The following is an 18,110-nucleotide window of genomic DNA, read 5'->3' on the forward strand; positions in this document are numbered from 1 at the left end:
TAGACCAAAACGGGAAAAGATGTGGTTAATCATCAGGGCAGCTGCGGTTTCTGCCTTGCAATTTGGGGCTGGGAGACATTCCACCCACTTGGTAAACAAGCATGTCACAGTCAACATGTACTTATTCCCCCTAGCAGAGCGAATCACGGGGCCTACAAAGTCAATTTGTAAATCTGACCATGGCAGTGTCATCCCCCTCTTTTGGAGAGGCGCACGGTGCGTGAGGGATGCTGGCTGAAATTGTGCACACACAAGACACCCCTTCAAGTATTGGTCGAGGTCCTGCCCCATGTGTGGCCAGTATGCAACCTCTCTTAAGATTTCCAATGTTGTGTGAAACCCCCTATGACCGGCGGTGGCCGCATCATGGGCGTGACTTAACATCAGGCTTCGGAATGAGGTAGGAAACACCCACTGATCGTGGCCAGCTTTGGATTTCCTTACCAGCAAACCGTCTTGGATTCGGAACATTTTTGGACATTTCATCAACACTCTTAGGTCCTCTTTCCCAATGTAATCGGTATCCGTCAGGGGAAAGTTCTCAGGGTCCTCAAGGTGTTGGTAAAACTTACCAATAATTGGATCCCCCTTCTGAGCGGTAATCAAATCAGCATCAGGGGTCTCCTTACTCCATTGTGCAATTGAAAGGTCGTTGTGAGCATTTGTCTGGGACCTAGTGATAGCAGTGACCTGGATTTCCCCCAACAGGGACTCAGTCTCAATTAGATTCCCTTGGATGGCCCCGGTTTTGGCCAGCTGATCAGCTAAGTCATTTCCAGTTTTGTCTGGTCCCTCTACTTTGGAATGACCCTTGATCTTTTTCCAATAGATGGTCATCTCATTCGAGGTGACCAGATCATCAATGTTTTGGATCAACTTCCCATGTTTCAAGGGTTTGTTGTTAGCACATAACATGCCTCTGGCTTTCCAATTAACCAGGTGCTCCACGAACCCGTTCCGTACATAATCCGAATCTGTGATTATGACCAGTTCGTGGAGTTGATGCTGGACAGCAGTGAGGATGGCCTGATGCACAGACATCAATTCTGCCACCTGACTACTTCGGGGACCAATTTTGTACCCAGCGGAGGGTTCTGGGGACTCATTCACCCATGCATTCCCTACGCCGGCCACCGGTTCTTTCTCCCCGTTGTTGTCAACATGGTACGAGCATCCATCCACATAGACAGTGGGCATTCCCTCACACTTGTCTTCTTCAAAGACTTTGTGTGGGGAATTAAGGTATGCCTCCGTGTTGTCCTTGATTTTTAGACTTTCGTCCTCGAGGCAGTTTTCTCTGGCACAATCATGCAAGTCAGCCAGACCTTGCGCGAGGGGACTCTTCTTGTTTTGGCCATATCGGACCTCCACAGGAAAGCCTTGCATTGACAGAATCCAGGAAGTAATTCGGGAATTACTCACATTTCCGGCCCGGATTCTGTCACTTTGGAGATACTGCAGAGGCTGGTGTGGAGTCTCCACTATGATGTGTTCCCCCTGGATAAACGGGCGGTAATTCTTCAATGCCCACACCGTTGCCAGGAGTGCCTTCTCACAATCGTTGAATTTTTCCTTCACAGAGGATAAAGTTTTGCTCGCATAGGAGATTACTTTATTGACCTTGTCATGCTTTTGGTATAATACTGCCGTCAAGCACGTATTAGAGAACCCTGTCTCCAGGAAGAACTCCTTGTTTCTGACAGGGTAAGCTAGGCAAGGCGCTTGTGAGAGGCTTCTCTTGAGTTGTTTTACTGCCTCGGCTTGTTCTGGACCCCATTCCCACTTGACTTCAGGAGATGAATCAGGGGTCTGGTGATCTCTGCGTAGCCTTCAATGAACTTTCTGCTGTAATTAGTCAGTCCAAGGAGGCTCCTTAGTTCCCGCAGAGTTGTGGGGTCTTTCAGTTTCTGAAGTGCTTCCACTTTCTTTTCCTGGGGACAGAGACCCTGAGGAGTAATCTCATGCCCCAAGAAACTAACACGGGTTCTACACCACTGTGCTTTCTGAAAGGAAAGTTTTGCTCCGGCGGCCCTCAACTGGGTCAGAACATAACGGATCTCCGCTATGTGTTCCTCCACAGATGAACTTTTGATGAGGACATCATCTACATAAGCCAGGTTACCCCTCTCACCCAGGTCGGGCATGGCCTTATGTAGGAAAATGTTGAACTCATTACCGGAGTTAAGGTATCCGAAGGGAGTCCGGGTCCATGTGTACTGCTGGCCCCCAAAGGTAAAAGCCAGTTTGTATTGGTCCTCCCTGCTGACAGGCACGGTCCAGTATCCATTGGTCAGGTCTATTGCAGTGAATACCTGTGACCCCTGAATCTGGGCCAGCCCTTGGTCAATGTAGGGCAGAGGCCATCGGGAAGTATGGACCCGTTTGTTGAGCTCCCTAAGGTCAGCGCAGAGTCTCCACTGGCCGTTTGGCTTTAATATTCCCAGCACCGGATTATTGAAGGTGCTGTGGACTGGACGGATTATTCCCCGGGACTCAAGGTTCTTAATTATTTCAGTAAGGGACTCCATTGATGCGAGAGGCAAGCGATATTGCTTCACAGACACAGGAGTCATGCCAGGGTCCGTGGGGATTGTTGTTGTGTGGATGTCAGTGCGACCACAGTCATATGAGTCTACCGCAAAGAGATCTTGGAAATCCAAGAAAACTTGTTTCAACTTTTGCTTTTGTTCCAGAGTCACACAGGCATCAGCTAGGTTGACTCTCTCTTCCACCATCTGCCTGAAGCCTGGAAAGACTTCTGGTTTGGCTATCTCCGCGGCCTCCTCCAGCTGGGTGGAGAAGTCCCTGGTCAGAGTGCTGATTTGGACCGGAGGCTTCAGGTGGGAAAGGCAGCCCTCATGGACCTGGAAAATCACCTCATCCCTCCTGAAGTCACAAGTCACATCTTCCTTACCATAAGGGCAAGAAGTGTACACCAGGAAGTTCCCCCCATGCCGGGTAAAAATCCTGTCTGGTGTTGTAGTGTCATCACAGTCACTGTCAAAGCAGTCCTTGGGGATTGGCCCTAACAGTTCATTACCTAAATCTATGGAAAAATGTCGGTCATCAACCGCCATTCCAATAAAGGTGCCTGCGGCTAGAGTAATACTCTTTAAGTCGCTGTTATCCACCTCTATTGGAATGGTGTCATGTTCTATGTTGACTAATGGAGTTGGGTTTACCCCTAACCCTTGCAGTTGGAGAGAAGCATTTAGATGTATGTAAGCATCAGGGTTTTGCAGATATTGTCCTCTTTTAACTTTCACTTCCAGGGAGAATTGTCGGGTCCTTTCTGGGATGGTGACTTCCTCTTTGATCTGAATTTCAACTGCATAAGGTAGCAATTGAGCTGACCTAAATGCTTTTTCTGGATCATCAAAGCCCATGGGATATCCGCTAATCGGGACCAAGCTTTGAAGTTTATTAGGTCCAAACTAATGGCAAAGCGATTGAGAATGTCACTGCCTAAGTAAAAGGCGGCAGGGACGTCTCGCACGACCCAACAATTGTGGACTATGCTCTTGTTGCCAATGGAGATTTTGAGCATACACCTGCTTGGCAGGAGATGTTTGGAATTAGGTGCTTCCAGGTCCATTTCCCATTTGTCTATCAGTTTGAATGTGGGAATGGCTGGATCTTTTGGGAGTTGGCGGAACATGGCTTCGCTGATGAAGCTCTTACCGTTGTTCACACACACTCGAGCGAGAACAGAGTCCTTCCCATCATTTAACTGAACAGGGATGAACAACTGCTCTCCAATTTGCTGAATATCAGCCAGGCTCTGAGCTGATTTCACATCTTCCTGGACTATAGGAGTGGGAGTTTCTGATTGTGGATTAGTATAGAATTTCAGGGTGTTTCCTTCCAGTGTGGAATACCACCTTAAACTGGAAGGAAGGTTGATTTTCAGAAATAGAGAGGACCCTCCATCACCAGTCTGTTGTCCTACTGCTATTACTGTCACGTCTGGAATTTGGCTATTCTGGAAGTGAAATTCTACTTGGTCAGATTTTTGTTCAACCATGTGGCAGGTGCCGTTTAAACTAACATGGTTGACACTCTGTTTTAATTTTATTGGTCGGCTAGTCTGGGTCCAGAGGACCTTGTTTACGCAATCTATTAGGGGTGACAACCTTCTCAGGAGGTCATTCCCTAGTAAACAAGGGGTGCCCTCTGGGGTCACAACTATGACCGGGTGTTTCAACTTGTGTCGCCCAATTTTAATGTCCAAGTCTGCAGTCCCCTCGACGGGAATTTCCTTCCCGTCAAAGTTCTGGAGTTGTCCAGGAAGAGAGGTGAGAGGAATTTGGTAATTCTCTCCCCTTCCTGCATTCAGTTCGTCAAAGGCCCTTCTGGACAGAAGGGTAGCTTGAGATCCCGTGTCCACCAGCGCTGAAATCGTACCCTGTCCCTGTACTTGTACCGGGGCATAATATCTTCCCTCCTTCTCCTCAAGGGGGCACAGATAATGCACATTTTTGGACAACTGGTGGGCTAACTTTCTGGTTTTGGACATCTCTAGCGAAGAGATTTGGGCGGAATTCTGTGGAGAGCCTTGGGAATCTGAAAGAAAAAGTTGGCAACTGGAGATCAGAGCCATTGTGGGTTCCCCTGGCTCCGGTTCTGGGCCGCCCCCCCCTTTTTGGAGGCAGTCACCAGGATGGGTTTGAACCAGGGGATTTTCTTGCTGTTGGTTCTGGGATGAGATGGTGGGCGGCGGTAGCTCAGTCTCCCCATCTCCCCAGTCTGGATTTGCATCCCTAGGGACCCATTTTTCTTTGGGAGGCGTTCCCCCCTCTCTGAAGGAGAAGATCCTTTTCCCAGGATCCTCTGAGGATCCCTCTCCCTCAAATTGGAAGATCTGTACCTCCTCCTCAAACTGAGTCTGTTTGGGTCTTTTGTTTCTCCTACCCCCCCCTCTGCTCCTTAGGAGGCAGACTTTCAGGGGCAAGAGATTTTGTTTCCGGTTCCTGGGTCTCCAGGGGCTGTTTACAAGTGAGGAAGGAAGCTTCCTCCAAGGCTTTACACCCCCCTTCCCTTTGTGCCTCCTCCCTGGGAACCGGTGAGTTATCGGGGTGCTGCCCCCGTCATTGTTCTGGGGCACCAGGTCCAGAATTGGGTGCATTCTGCGCCGGCATGCCGATCTGAGGGTTCTGCTGAGCCCTCAGTATGTGACCCAGATCCCGCGCCATGTTTTGAACCTGGCGCTCTAACTGGGAAACCCGCTCAGGCTGATACGGGGCCCTGTTTTCTCCCCTGGGCTGATCCCGGGAAGGGTAGCTATCCCTCCTCTGGTAATACCCCGGGTTGGGAAGATTTGGGTACCCCTCCACCCTTGGCCTCCCCTGTCCCGGATTCAGTGGTCTGGGCTCAGGGAATTGGGGAAAGAAGGATGGATGGTTTTGGGGCTGAAAGTTGGGTGGATACCTGGGGAAAAAGTTCTGCCCAGGATTTGGAGAATTTCTGCCCTCCTGTGGGAAGTTAGGAGGGAAGTTCCCTGGGTTAGGTGCTTGGCTGGATCCCCCCCCTGGGCTGGAGGAGTCCACACATAACCCAGGATGGGTCGATTTCCCTTGTAACGGGGACTTACATAATCAGGAGAGCGAGGGACCCCATTTGTGGGGCTGCCTCCCTGGCTCCCTGTCTGTGACTGGCCCGAGGACCTTCTGGGCCTAGCATTATTAGGTGCAGGTAGGTTTTTAGGCCCCCCATCTCCAAATCTAAAACGGGGGTGACCTTTACCTCTGCCACCTTGGCAGCAGCAGGGGTGCTGTTGGTTTTGGGGTTTTTGGGCGCATTATTTTTATTTTCTATTGGCTTCTCCACCTCATAGATCCGGGTCGCCTGTTCAATGACCCAGTCTAAAGATCTTTTCTCGTGAAAATCCCTCACGAGCTGGGTCATTATGTATTTGGGCAAGGCATGGAAAAACGTATGAATAAATTCTCTGCTATCCGTGCGCACCCTTCTTGTGGTCTGTGCAAAAGCACGCTTTAACTCCTGCACAAATTCTTGTGGGGCCTGATCCTCCCCACATTGTAAATTGTAGGCTGCCTTGCGAGCCTCTTGAGGATTTCTGTGAACAGAAAAATGTTTCAATATGGCCGCTCTATAGGTGGACCACCTGGAATGATTTTGGTCCTCCAGCCCTGCAAAGAAACTGGAGTACTCTGGGGAGAATGTCCACTTTACATATTGGATACAGCTTTGGCTGTCCTTCAAATGGAAAGTCTCCATCATTTGCTCAAACAACTCTAAGTGCTCCCAAACAGAATACTTGGCATTCTTATGATACGGCGTGATGACGCTCCTGATTGCCTTAATCTGCTTTAAGGGGTCCTTAAGCAAGGCCCTTTTTGTCTTATTGGCCCTTTTGGTCCGGGTAACCCTGGTCCATTCATCTTCTGACTCAGAGGCACTGCTCCCAGAGGTTCCTGTCTGATCTTCCAAGTTTTCCCGGATTCTGCGAGCCTGGGAATGGCTGGCAGAATGTGGGGACCTGGTCTCCTGTGTCCTGTACCGCTCAGAGGAGTCTTCAGATCCCTCCTTGCTGCCAGGATTTGATGGGTACCCCCCCACTGACCTAACTGGGCAGAGGTTTTCAGGATGCCCTTAATGGGCCTACTCTCCTGGGGTTCCCCACTAAATTGCACTGTGCTTGGGTGCCCATACCCGGATGCCCGCCCCTCCATTCCTGGGTGGTACTGGCCTATGAGCCCCATGCTTCTGGCTGGATAGTAATCTGCCATCCCCGTGGCCCCGTGCTCATGTGCGCCAGGGGACATGGGGGTGGAAGAGTCCAGGGACTGAGAGAAATAAAGGCCTCTGGTACTAGGGCTCCTGGGGTTATATTCAGGAGTTTCTCTTTCCCAGCGAACCTCATCTCTATCCGCCCCTGCTCCCTGTTGCAATGCAAGAGCCTGCGCCTTCAGTTCCTCAGTTAAGGGCTTACTAGACTCTATCAGTCTCTCCTGCATCACTACCTGTTGTTGGAGCCTATCATTGTGCTGGCAGAGAGCCTCATTCTCTCTCTGTGTTTCCTGATTGGTCCTGGAGCACTGGGCCAGTCTTTGCTGCAGGAGGGTTACCTCCTGAGCTGTGTCCCTATTGACCTGCTCCTGTCTTGCCAGAGCATCCTCCACCCTCCTGGTGTGCTCTAGCAAGTCCTGGTGTTCTTTTTGGAGGTCACCCAGTCCCTGGTGGGCCAGGTGATTTTCTTTCAATTTCCTTTTTAAGTGGCAGACTTCCTGGCCTAGGGTATCCCTTTCCTGACTAAGAGCCTGCATCTGTGCCGCCAGGTCGTCCCTTTGCCTTTGGAAGGCACCAGCTTTCTGGCGCTCCTGGTCAAATTCTGCCTGGGTATCCAGGTCTTTCAAAATCAGTTTATTGCTCTCTGCCTTCTCCCTATCTAGGTGGCTTTGCAGGGTGACTACCTGCTCAGCACATGCCCTATTGAAGTCTAACTGTTGCTCCAGCTTTTTCTGGCTCTGCAGTAGGGAGTCCAAACCTTCTTGGTACTCCTTCTGCAAGGCCAGAAATCTGGTATCCTGGTCAGCCTTTTCCTGTTGCAGGATGTCCATATCCCTCTTTATTTTAATGATGTGCTGTCTACTCTCATTTTCTGACTCCTGGCTCCCCCGCAGCCTCTGCTCAGAAGAGACCAGGTCAGATTGGACCTTCTCTAACGCCATCTGTCGCTTATTCGCCAGATCTTGGCTTTCAGTACATTTATCCTGCATGTCTCCCATATATAGGTACAGGTATGCTGCTATCCTAACCATCTTGTCTTGTTCATCCTTAGCCTTAGGAGCCATGTATAGTTCACTCAGGGCCACATGTAAGGGACCCTGATCTCTCCATATATCTGACCATGTTTCCGTGACCTGTTGCGTGATGGCCTGCAACCAGACAGTCTGGTCCTGGTGAGTCCACTCACCTCTCACAAATAACTTATGTAAGAAGTGCTCTCTGGCTATTTTCATGTCTACTAAGGTCGTCATTCTGGAATTTGAGTTCCTTCCTGACTTACAGAAGTTTGTATTTTATTTTTGCAAAACAGACCTTTTTCTTAGAGCGTTCCTTTGAGGAGTGCTTTACAGCGTAACACAGCGTGTGATCCGACCGGATATGTGTATCTGGTCAGCTGGCACGCTGTATTAATCTGCACAAGTGATAGATCTAATCCAAACGTCCTGTACGAGCCCCCAATTTGTAAGAGGATTCAATTCAACACTACAGCTAAGTCAATGCCTAGTCTGGGATACTGAATGGAAACCCTTATTGATATATCTTTATGTCCAGTTCATGCGTTCTGGATGACTACCCCTATATAACACCCCTCCCTTGGAATCCCCCTGACCCCACTGAGCCAAGAAGCAGTTCTGTTTTGCAAGTGAAAAGGTTTATTTGAGAATTTAAACAATATAGATATATATATCACACTTTATAATAAATTAATAATTGAATATCACACTTAATCTGATCAGTAATCAATAATGGATAGTCTGGCACTAGCACACTTCTTTATAATCAATGATGAGTGGTTATAGGATGGATAAGATAGCAACAATACTTTTATGGTTTCAAATGGATGCAATGTGGAATGAAATGCAGTACAGAAAATAACTTGATAGGATTTCAGCAAAAGACAATGTAATCACTTTCTTGGACAATTCACCCCCCCCTTTTATGCAATGCAAGGAAATGGAAGGAAGGCACACAGTTCTCAGAAATGCAATCAAATGTGATTCAGTTCACCCGAGCAAGCTTAAACTACAGATCGGAGTTTTAAACACAGGCCCAAAATGCTTTTATATGTGCTGGCAATGAAGTGAAAAATATGCTAAAATGCTTTTAATTCCCTCTAGAGGTTCTAGGTGAGTGAAATATACTTGGGATGAGTTCAGGCTCACTTTAGCAAGGATCTAGGGTGTAACTAGCAGGTTAAATGAATTTTTGGCAACTGAAAGCAAGAAAACTTCTGTTTTCACACGTGGAGAAATTTGCAAATCGCGGCAAATTCGCGAGTGCGTTTTTCGCGATTGCGGCAAAAGTATCGGGGGTAGGAATGCGGTTCTAGGTTCGTAGAAAAGCCACGATTCCCAGCTTTCAGAGGAAAGTTACTGCAAGTCTCTAGCACAAACGGTCACGGAGATATGAGCGATTAAATAAAGGTCGTTTTTCAGATTTGAAATTTTAAAGTTCAAAAAGACAAGTGCAGCTTGCAACTAGAAAATGACAGGTGACAGCTTTGCAAATGACAGGTGACAGTTAGGAGGCAGTTCTACTTAGATTAAAATAGATTGAATTATATTATTTTAACTAAGAGATTGGTTCTGCACAGTCTTGCTAGGTACTCACACTATATTCTTCAATTAGAATGGGCCTCGCCACGGATCTGGTCAGGTTTTAGACTGGACTCTGGTCTCTGCACTTCACAGTGATCTGGGTCAGCTCTCTCTCTCTGGATTCTGGAGATTGATGGATTTGAAGTCTGGATCTTTCTGCACAGCTTTCTCTAGAGATTGATGGAGGTAAAGTATGGATTTTCCGGCAGAGCTTCCAGCTGCAAATGGATTTGAAGGTCCCTATCTGTCCTGTCTGTCTGCTTTTATCTGTTTTTAAAATGGGTGTGTGTGCAGCATCACTAGCCCCTACCCCTCTCCACTTGCCATTGGCCACTTCATCCGCTTCCACTTGATTGGGGGAATGAAATGAAGTGTCATCATGATGAGGTCTGTTTATGGTACAGAGAACCCACCCCTGTCAACTTACACACAATCTATATTTTGATCCAAAAGGCATATTTGCACAGGTACACATTTGTTTAAAATTACATGCACCCTTCACATATCACAGGAGGTATACCCTGTCCAAATCTGCTCTTCCTGGGGGCTTGGGTTCAAAAATGGCACATATTTCACTTTTTAACTCGTTTTGCAATATCAGACATTACCCCAAATTTATACACATGTGCGCAAGGAGTATGGACATTAGTTGATGAAGTGTCAGATTTTTCACATGCACACATTTTGAGTAATATCCTCTTTTCCGCTAAAACCCCCCTGAACATACCACCGGGTCCTAACACGTCTTAAAATGTGGGCAGAAAAATCACAAGAATTATGGTATCATTTAAATAATTTTCACAAGTCCGCTCTATGAATGATCCATCTTTTTAGAGTTATGTTCTGGCCCCAAAGGGGTGTGGTTTCCCCCCAGCACAAGGTTGAATTTCTGGTTTTTCCAGTTCTGCCAAGCCAGCTTGCTCTCACAGGCAGTGCCCCTCCCCTGTCCTTCCAGGAGGAAGCTCCATTTACGACTCCCGCCAATAAAACATTTGCCTGAGTCAGGACAGGGCTTTGTTCAGAGCTCCTGTATTCTGTGGGGGCTCCCCTTAATTCAATTATCAGAGAGATGGCATATCCTTAGTGTGGCCAGCAAAAGGCAGATAGGCCTGGGAACACAGCTGTGACTCAAGTTTCACTCCTGATGGGGGGTAGTTGCCAGGCAAAATTGGAATCTCTTTAAGCCAGTTTTTAGCTACATGTCATTTCTGTTCCCCAGTTTTCTGCATTCAAATAAAACTAAACATTTTTACATATGCAGCTAGAATGCTGATTCTAAGTTCAAAACTATGACATTTAAACAATTGAAACCTATGTGACACTCAAAAGTAGGTCACTCAGTCAATTTAAACATTTAGATTTTTAGTGTCTTTCAGTCCAAATTTACTTAAACTGCTGAAATCCACAGCTCAGCCAGTCTTGTTATAAACCTTCAAGTCACTTCAGAATATAACTTTACATTGGATCCACCTCTCAGTAAGTCTTTCTTTGGCTTGCTTTGGGTTCATTTATTCAGTTTTCTACAAAAAAGTAAAATCTGGTGTTGTTTTAAAATGCCGGCTTTTTGATAGTGGTGAGTACTGGTACTGCACCCCTTTTTGGGATTTAAGAAAATGAATTCCCAACAGTTATGGGTTTGCTTTTGGCAATCAGCATTGCCATTCCCAATGGTTTCAGACTACTGTGTAGGTAGTCCAATGGTGGTTTTAGGCAGTGTCCTTCTGTGCCCATAACATCGGCAAAAATGAGTGGCAGCCTATTCTTCATGCATTTCCCTGTGCATTTTCTGGGAAGCTCTGGCCATCATGATGTTTTCCATGTCAGTACTGCACAGTTTTGAGGTAGGGCTTGGATGCGTGGATAAAAACATCCCACAGGACATTGTTCATGAGGAATTGAAATGCTGCAGGCGTTTTGCAAAGGCCAGAGGGCATTACTTGATATTCGTACAAGCCGTATTTAGTGCAAAAAGCGGTTTTCCATTCATCCCCTGTTTTACGCGAACAAGGTGATATGCCCCCCTCAGGTCTAGTTTTGTGTAGATTTGGGCATCTTTGACTTGATCAAGCAATTCAGGGATCAGTGGCAGGGGATAGCGTTTTTCATGGGAATCTGGTTCAGTGCATGATAGTTGATGCATGTTCTCAAGTCCCCCTCCTTTTTCGGTACGAAGAATAGAGGACTGGCTGCTGGAGACTTCGAGGGACGGATGAACCCGTTGGCCAGGTATTGGTCAAGATAGGCCTTCAGGTGCTGGTTTTCTGGTTCCATGAGTGCGTAAATTCGCCCACAAGGGATTTGTGTTCCGGGTATCAGGTCGATTTGGCAATCGTATGGTCTATGCGGTGGCAGGGTATTAGCCTGTTCTTTCTGAAAGACATCTTGAAAGTCCTGGTATTCACTTGGTAGGGTGCCAATTGTCACAGTCGCAAGAGTGGAGTTTCTGGTGTCTATTGGTTGTTTCTCTTGGCGATAAATGTGTGGTCGCAAGTCTCGGGAAAGGCCAATTCTTTTGCTCACCAATCGATTCGAGGATTGTGAGCTACCAACCATGGCATTCCCAAAATCAACCCGAACTGTGGTGCCTTAATGAGGTCGAAAACAATAGATTCTTGGCGTCCATCCTGGCACAGAAGGGTTAAAGCTGCAGTGCATTGGGATACGGGACTGAGAAGCTATTTCCGTGCCGTCGACAGTGGTAACAGTATCGGTGGTTGATTTAGGGCGTAACGGAAGCCCGATCTTTGCCGCAAGATCCTGGTCGATGTAATTCCCAACGGCTTCACTGTCAATGTATGCTCTTACTGTGTGCATCCGAGGTGGTTGTTGGTGATTGATCAAGACCACAGATAGTGCAAAATGGGAGGTCTGTAGTTCACTTTCCTCACTCGACAAGTGGACCCCTACACTTGCCGGGCTGGGGAGTTTTCCGATTCCTTGATGGTATCTTCCTTGTCCGTGGCCCCTACTGTCCTTCTCGGTGGCTTCACAGAGCACTCTTTCAGGAAATGACCTGACCTTCCACAGTACAGACATAACTGTTGCTGTCTCCTTTTATCCCTTTCTGCTTTAGTCAAGGGGGATCTGACCCCCCCGATTTGCATTGGTTCTCCTGAACCTTCCGTTGTGCGGGCAATATTGTCCTTTGAACGCACATACATAGGGCGAGGGTTTGGTCTGGTTCGATCTGCTCTTCGGTCCTGCAACCTATGATCCAGTTGAACAACAAGGTCAATGAATTCTGAGCCGTCTTTCGGGGGGTTCACTACTTGTGCGAGAACATCCTTGCATTCCCCCCGCAACCGCTGATGAAATAACGTGGTTCTCTTCTCCACTGGCCATTCTGCTTCAACTACAAGTCTATTGAACGTGGCTATGTATGTTAAAAGGTCTTGAGTCCCTTGGCGTAGGGACAGAAGTGCGTTGTCTAATGCCTGTCCATGAGTACAACGGGCAAACAGCTTTTCCATCTCCTGCTGAAACCCCCTGAAGTCATGCAGCAAAGGATCGTCTTGGGCCACAAAGGGTACAGGGTATAGCTTTGTGAGCTAAAGGAGACCACTTTTTTAATAGGGGCTTGTGGGATGTGATCAATACCGGAGAGACAGAAGAAGAATTCTCAAAACAAGCTACCTACTGGTGTCACACTTCTGGGCTGGTTATTTAGGTTGAAATGAGGAAAACGTGAATAACAGTCTTGTGTCAAAGCAAATATCACAAGATCTGCACATAGGCTAGTATTTCAAAAGGAAATATTCAATTTTATTTTTCTAGTATATATTAAAAAAAGGAACATAATGGGTCCAATTATTAAAAAAGCACAAGACAAAACAGAGAGAAATCACAGTCCTGTTGGAAAAAACTCATGTGAAACGATCACGTGAATCTATTTACTTGAGTCAAATTGTACATCAAACCTGTTCTATTTTTAATGTGATGTTAGAAGTGAAAAAAGTGACTTCACATCATAGACATAGTACAGTAGTACTTTTGCAAAGACCCCAGTCGGGACAATGTGTGAACATAAACCCGTGTGGGGAACGTGTCGACAGGATGGCTGTTTCCAGCCTTAAGAGAGTACAGTCTTCAGAAGTTCAAAGATGACTGTTGTCCATTGAATCAATATTGGACCAGATAAGGCTTTCATCAGGACACATAAACGACATCTTTAACCCAAGAGTCGTATTCTTCACAGTAGGTGTGAGATGTCTAGTGATGTATCTCTATGGACAAACAAACATATATGTAAAAAACAGCTATATTGCAAATGGCAACAGTGAAGATGCCACATAAATCCTAATAGAAACAGCCCTTTCATACAATGTTCAGTGTGCAACCTGGAAATATTCATAGGTAATCATGTATATATCTCTTCAGGTTATTTAAATAGCATGTTTGTCATTTGGCTATTTGGTGTATTTTACTTTCACAAATAGATGTGGCTTCACATCTTGTGTTGTTGCGTAATACAGCAAATGAGGATCACGCAATTATCCCATTTATGTAAATCAAAATTAATTAATACGCTCTAGTTATCGTAGTACCTTTCGAGAAATCTTCAAAGAGGTGCTCTGCATGAGTCAAACGATGTCTGTAAGTGCTTCACACATGCCTAGGAGGGCAGCTATGCCAGTCAGTAGCCATTGCTGTCTGTGTAAGAAACACAACAATGCAAAAAACGCAAAAAACATGTTTCATCATATGTCTAAATAATATCCCATTTGATATTAGAAAATGTGTGCATATGTGTACGCATACCTTCCATGAGTTGTTTAGTTGGTGAAACCAGCGGTTTATTATTCTGAATGGGCGTCACCGCAGTGATGGTGGTATTCGGCCGAAGTGTGGCGCGTACAATAGCGGCGTTCTAGAGTCACGGGAAAGTGAAAAAAACACTTTAAAACACAGAGTCCTTGCTGAGCTTACTACGTTCAAACTCGTATTTTTGATACATGAGGAGGACTTACTTTTGATTTTCGGAGCACTCTTTCCCTCTAGCAGAACGGCATCATCATTTCTGAGTCCGTATAATCAGTTCAAGCGGTTAAATACTCACGTACTAACGTGGACATGATCATGTGGTCCAGCGGAAATCGCCTGGAGGAACTGGGAAACTGTCGGCCATCTTAGAGTGTCTAAGGAAAGTGGCCGTACGAGTATCTGCGCGGTGGCACTGACATACTCGGCGAAAGTAAAATTAAGGTAATGGTTCCTATTAGTGTGTTAGGACAGAAAAAGGATTCATTAGCTAACAAAATGACTCAATCACAGAGTGGCGGACCAACTTAAAAAACATCCATTGACCAAATGTGATGATTGACATATCTTGATATGTAGAAATGGCTGATGGTGTGTATGAATTCAGCGTCAAGAGGGATACGTAAGGACACGTGATCCAAAATAATGATCTGTTGTCTATTGATGGATGGAAAAACTAAGACACGTGTATGGAAACTGGGACATAGAGATGTGCTGTCTGGTTACGGAGGTCTGGTGAGGATCCTGATAAAACCCAATGGTACCGATCAGGAACATGTTTATGTACAAACAGGTTCCATTCGATGTACAAATTTAATCCACATTTGACCGAATCTTGTTTATAAATCCATTTCTGCTCCAACTTTCGCAGATTCAGGTCCCTATCACGCCCACGAGGGTGTGCATCAAGAATTTGTAACACGAACCATGTCAAGTCATTGTGGGAGTGTTTCATCTTGTTGTAATGATCAACTAGTGGTTTGTCTTTAGTGCCATTCTTGATACAGGAATGTTGTTCCCCTATTCTAGTCCTGATGGTTCGTTTAGTTTTACCGATATACATGAGTTTGCATGGACAAATGATGCAATAAATAGCCCATTTAGTTGCACAGTTTGAGAACGATTTTAGAGTCCAGGTGTCAGTTTTTAGCTCGACACTTTTAACATTTTTAGTGAAATTGCACATTAAGCATTTGCCACATTTGAAGTGGCCTACAACTGGAGGTAAATTCCATAGTGTTGGTTGTGTAGGTGTTTTAATGGGCTGTCTAGGATATGTATGAACCAGCCTGTCACCCAGGTTTTGTAACCGTTTAAAAGCAAAACGGGGGCAGGGGGTGGAATAGAAAACGACTCTGTTCATCATTTTCCAGTTTTTTAGAATGGTTCTTCTCAAGGCGTTGCTGACAGAGGTGAAAGTTGTCACACAGGTGATTTTATCCAGCTTGGTCCGATCTTGTTTAGAAAGGCAGTCAGCTCTTGTAGTGTTTTTCGCCCTCTTATATGATCTCCTAATGGTGTAGGGAGGATATCCCCTGGCTCTTAGATTGCTCTTCAGTTTTTCACTGTGGACTCGAAAGTCTTGTTTTTCAGAGCAATTCCGCCTGATCCTTAGAAACTGCCCAAAGGGCAAGTTTTCTTTAAGTGATTGAGGATGAAAACTACCAAAATGGAGCAGCATATTTTTCTGAGTCGGTTTTTTGTAGATGCTGGTTCCAATTGTGTTATTTGGTGTGCGGTATATGAGAAGATCCAGAAATGGTATTTCTCTATTGTTGGCTTGCCATGTAAAGTGGAGGGACAACTCACACTGGTTAAGCCAGGTATTAAAGTTTATAAATTCTTCCATAGTACCGCGCCAGATCATGAAAATGTCATCGGTATAACAATGCATTGTGTGGATATTTTTGCCAAAAGGATTGGTGTCATTGTATATATGGGTGTTCTCAAAGTGATCCATATATAAGTTTGCCAAATCTGGGGCAAAAGTAGCCCCCATGCTCGTGCCATTCAGTTGTTGGTAGAAGGAACTGTTATGAATGAAGACATTTTTTGTTAAGGCCATCTGTATGCACTCGGCGATAAACACTGCGGGTGGTTGTTTGTCAGACCGTGTTTCCAATAGTTTCAGCATGACATCAATACATTTCATCTGGGGTATATTAGTATAGCGTGACGTGATGTCAAGGGTGACGAAAAGGTCATCAGGCTGAATAGTGATAGAGTCCAAGATTTTTATCATTGAGGTGGAGTCTTGGATGAATGATTTCATTTGGTTAACAAAGGGTCTAAGGAACATGTCGGCATACACTGATAGAGGTTCTAGAAGTGAACCTATAGCTGAAACTATTGGCTGTCCTGGAGGGCAAGTCAGATGTTTATGTATTTTTGGTAGGCAATAGAATGCCGGAGTGACCGGATATCTGTTGATCAGAAATTGTTTGGTAGTTTTCATCCTCAATCACTTAAAGAAAACTTGCCCTTTGGGCAGTTTCTAAGGATCAGGCGGAATTGCTCTGAAAAACAAGACTTTCGAGTCCACAGTGAAAAACTGAAGAGCAATCTAAGAGCCAGGGGATATCCTCCCTACACCATTAGGAGATCATATAAGAGGGCGAAAAACCCTCCCAAGAGCTGACTGCTTTTCTAAACAAGATCGGACCAAGCTGGATAAAATCACCTGTGTGACAACTTTCACCCCTGTCAGCAACGCCTTGAGAAGAACCATTCTAAAAAACTGGAAAATGATTAACACAGAGTCGTTTTCTATTCCACCCCCTGCCCCCGTTTTGCTTTTAAACGGTTACAAAACCTGGGTGACAGACTGGTTCATACATATCCTAGACAGCCCATTAAAACACCTACACAACCAACACTATGGAGTTTACCTCCAGTTGTAGGCCACTTCAAATGTGGCAAATGCTTAATGTGCAATTTCACTAAAAATGTTAAAAGTGTCGAGCTAAAAACTGGCACCTGGACTCTAAAATCGTTCTCAAACTGTGCAACTAAATGGGCTATTTATTGCATCATTTGTCCATGCAAACTCATGTATATCGGTAAAACTAAACGAACCATCAGGACTAGAATAGGGGAACACCGTTCCTGTATCAAGAATGGCACTAAAGACAAACCACTAGTTGATCATTACAACAAGATGAAACACTCCCACAATGACATGACATGGTTCGTGTTACAAATTCTTGATGCACACCCTCGTGGGGGTGATAGGGACCTGAATCTGCGAAAGTTGGAGCAGAAATGGATTTATAAACAAGATTCGGTCAAATGTGGATTAAATTTGTACATCGAATGGAACCTGTTTGTACATAAATAGGTTCCTGATCGGTACCATTGGGTTTTTATCAGGATCCTCACCAGACCTCCGTAACCAGACAGCACATATCTATGTCCCAGTTTCCATACATGTGTCTTAGTTTTTCCATCCATCAATAGACAACAGATCATTATTTTGGATCACGTGTCCTTACGTATCCCTCTTGACGCTGAATTCATACACACCATCAGCCATTTCTACATAGCAAGATATGTCAATCATCACATTTGGTCAATGGATGTTTTTTAAGTTGGTCCGCCACTCTGTGATTGAGTCATTCCGTTAGCTAATTAATCCTTTGTCTGTCCTAACACACTAATGGGAACCATTAGCTTAATTTTACTTTCGCCGAATATGTCAGTGCCACCGCGCAGATACTCGTACGGCCACTTTGCTTAGACACTCTAAGATGGCCGACAGTTTCCCAGTTCCTCCAGGCGATTTCCGCTGGACCACATGATCATGTCCACGTTAGTACGGGAGTATTTAACCGCTTGAACTGATTATACGGACTCAGAAATGGTGATGCCGTTCTGCTAGAGGGAAAGAGTGCTCCAAAAATCAAAAGTAAGTCCTCCTCATGTATCAAAAATACGAATCTGAACGTAGTAAGCTCAGCAAGGACTCTGTGTCTCAGAGTGTTTTTTTCACTTTCCCGTGCCTCTAGA

This window comes from Ambystoma mexicanum, chromosome 3q, assembly GCF_040938575.1.
Source record: "Ambystoma mexicanum isolate Mex_15411 chromosome 3q, UKY_AmexF1_1, whole genome shotgun sequence".
NCBI lineage: Eukaryota > Metazoa > Chordata > Amphibia > Caudata > Ambystomatidae > Ambystoma > Ambystoma mexicanum.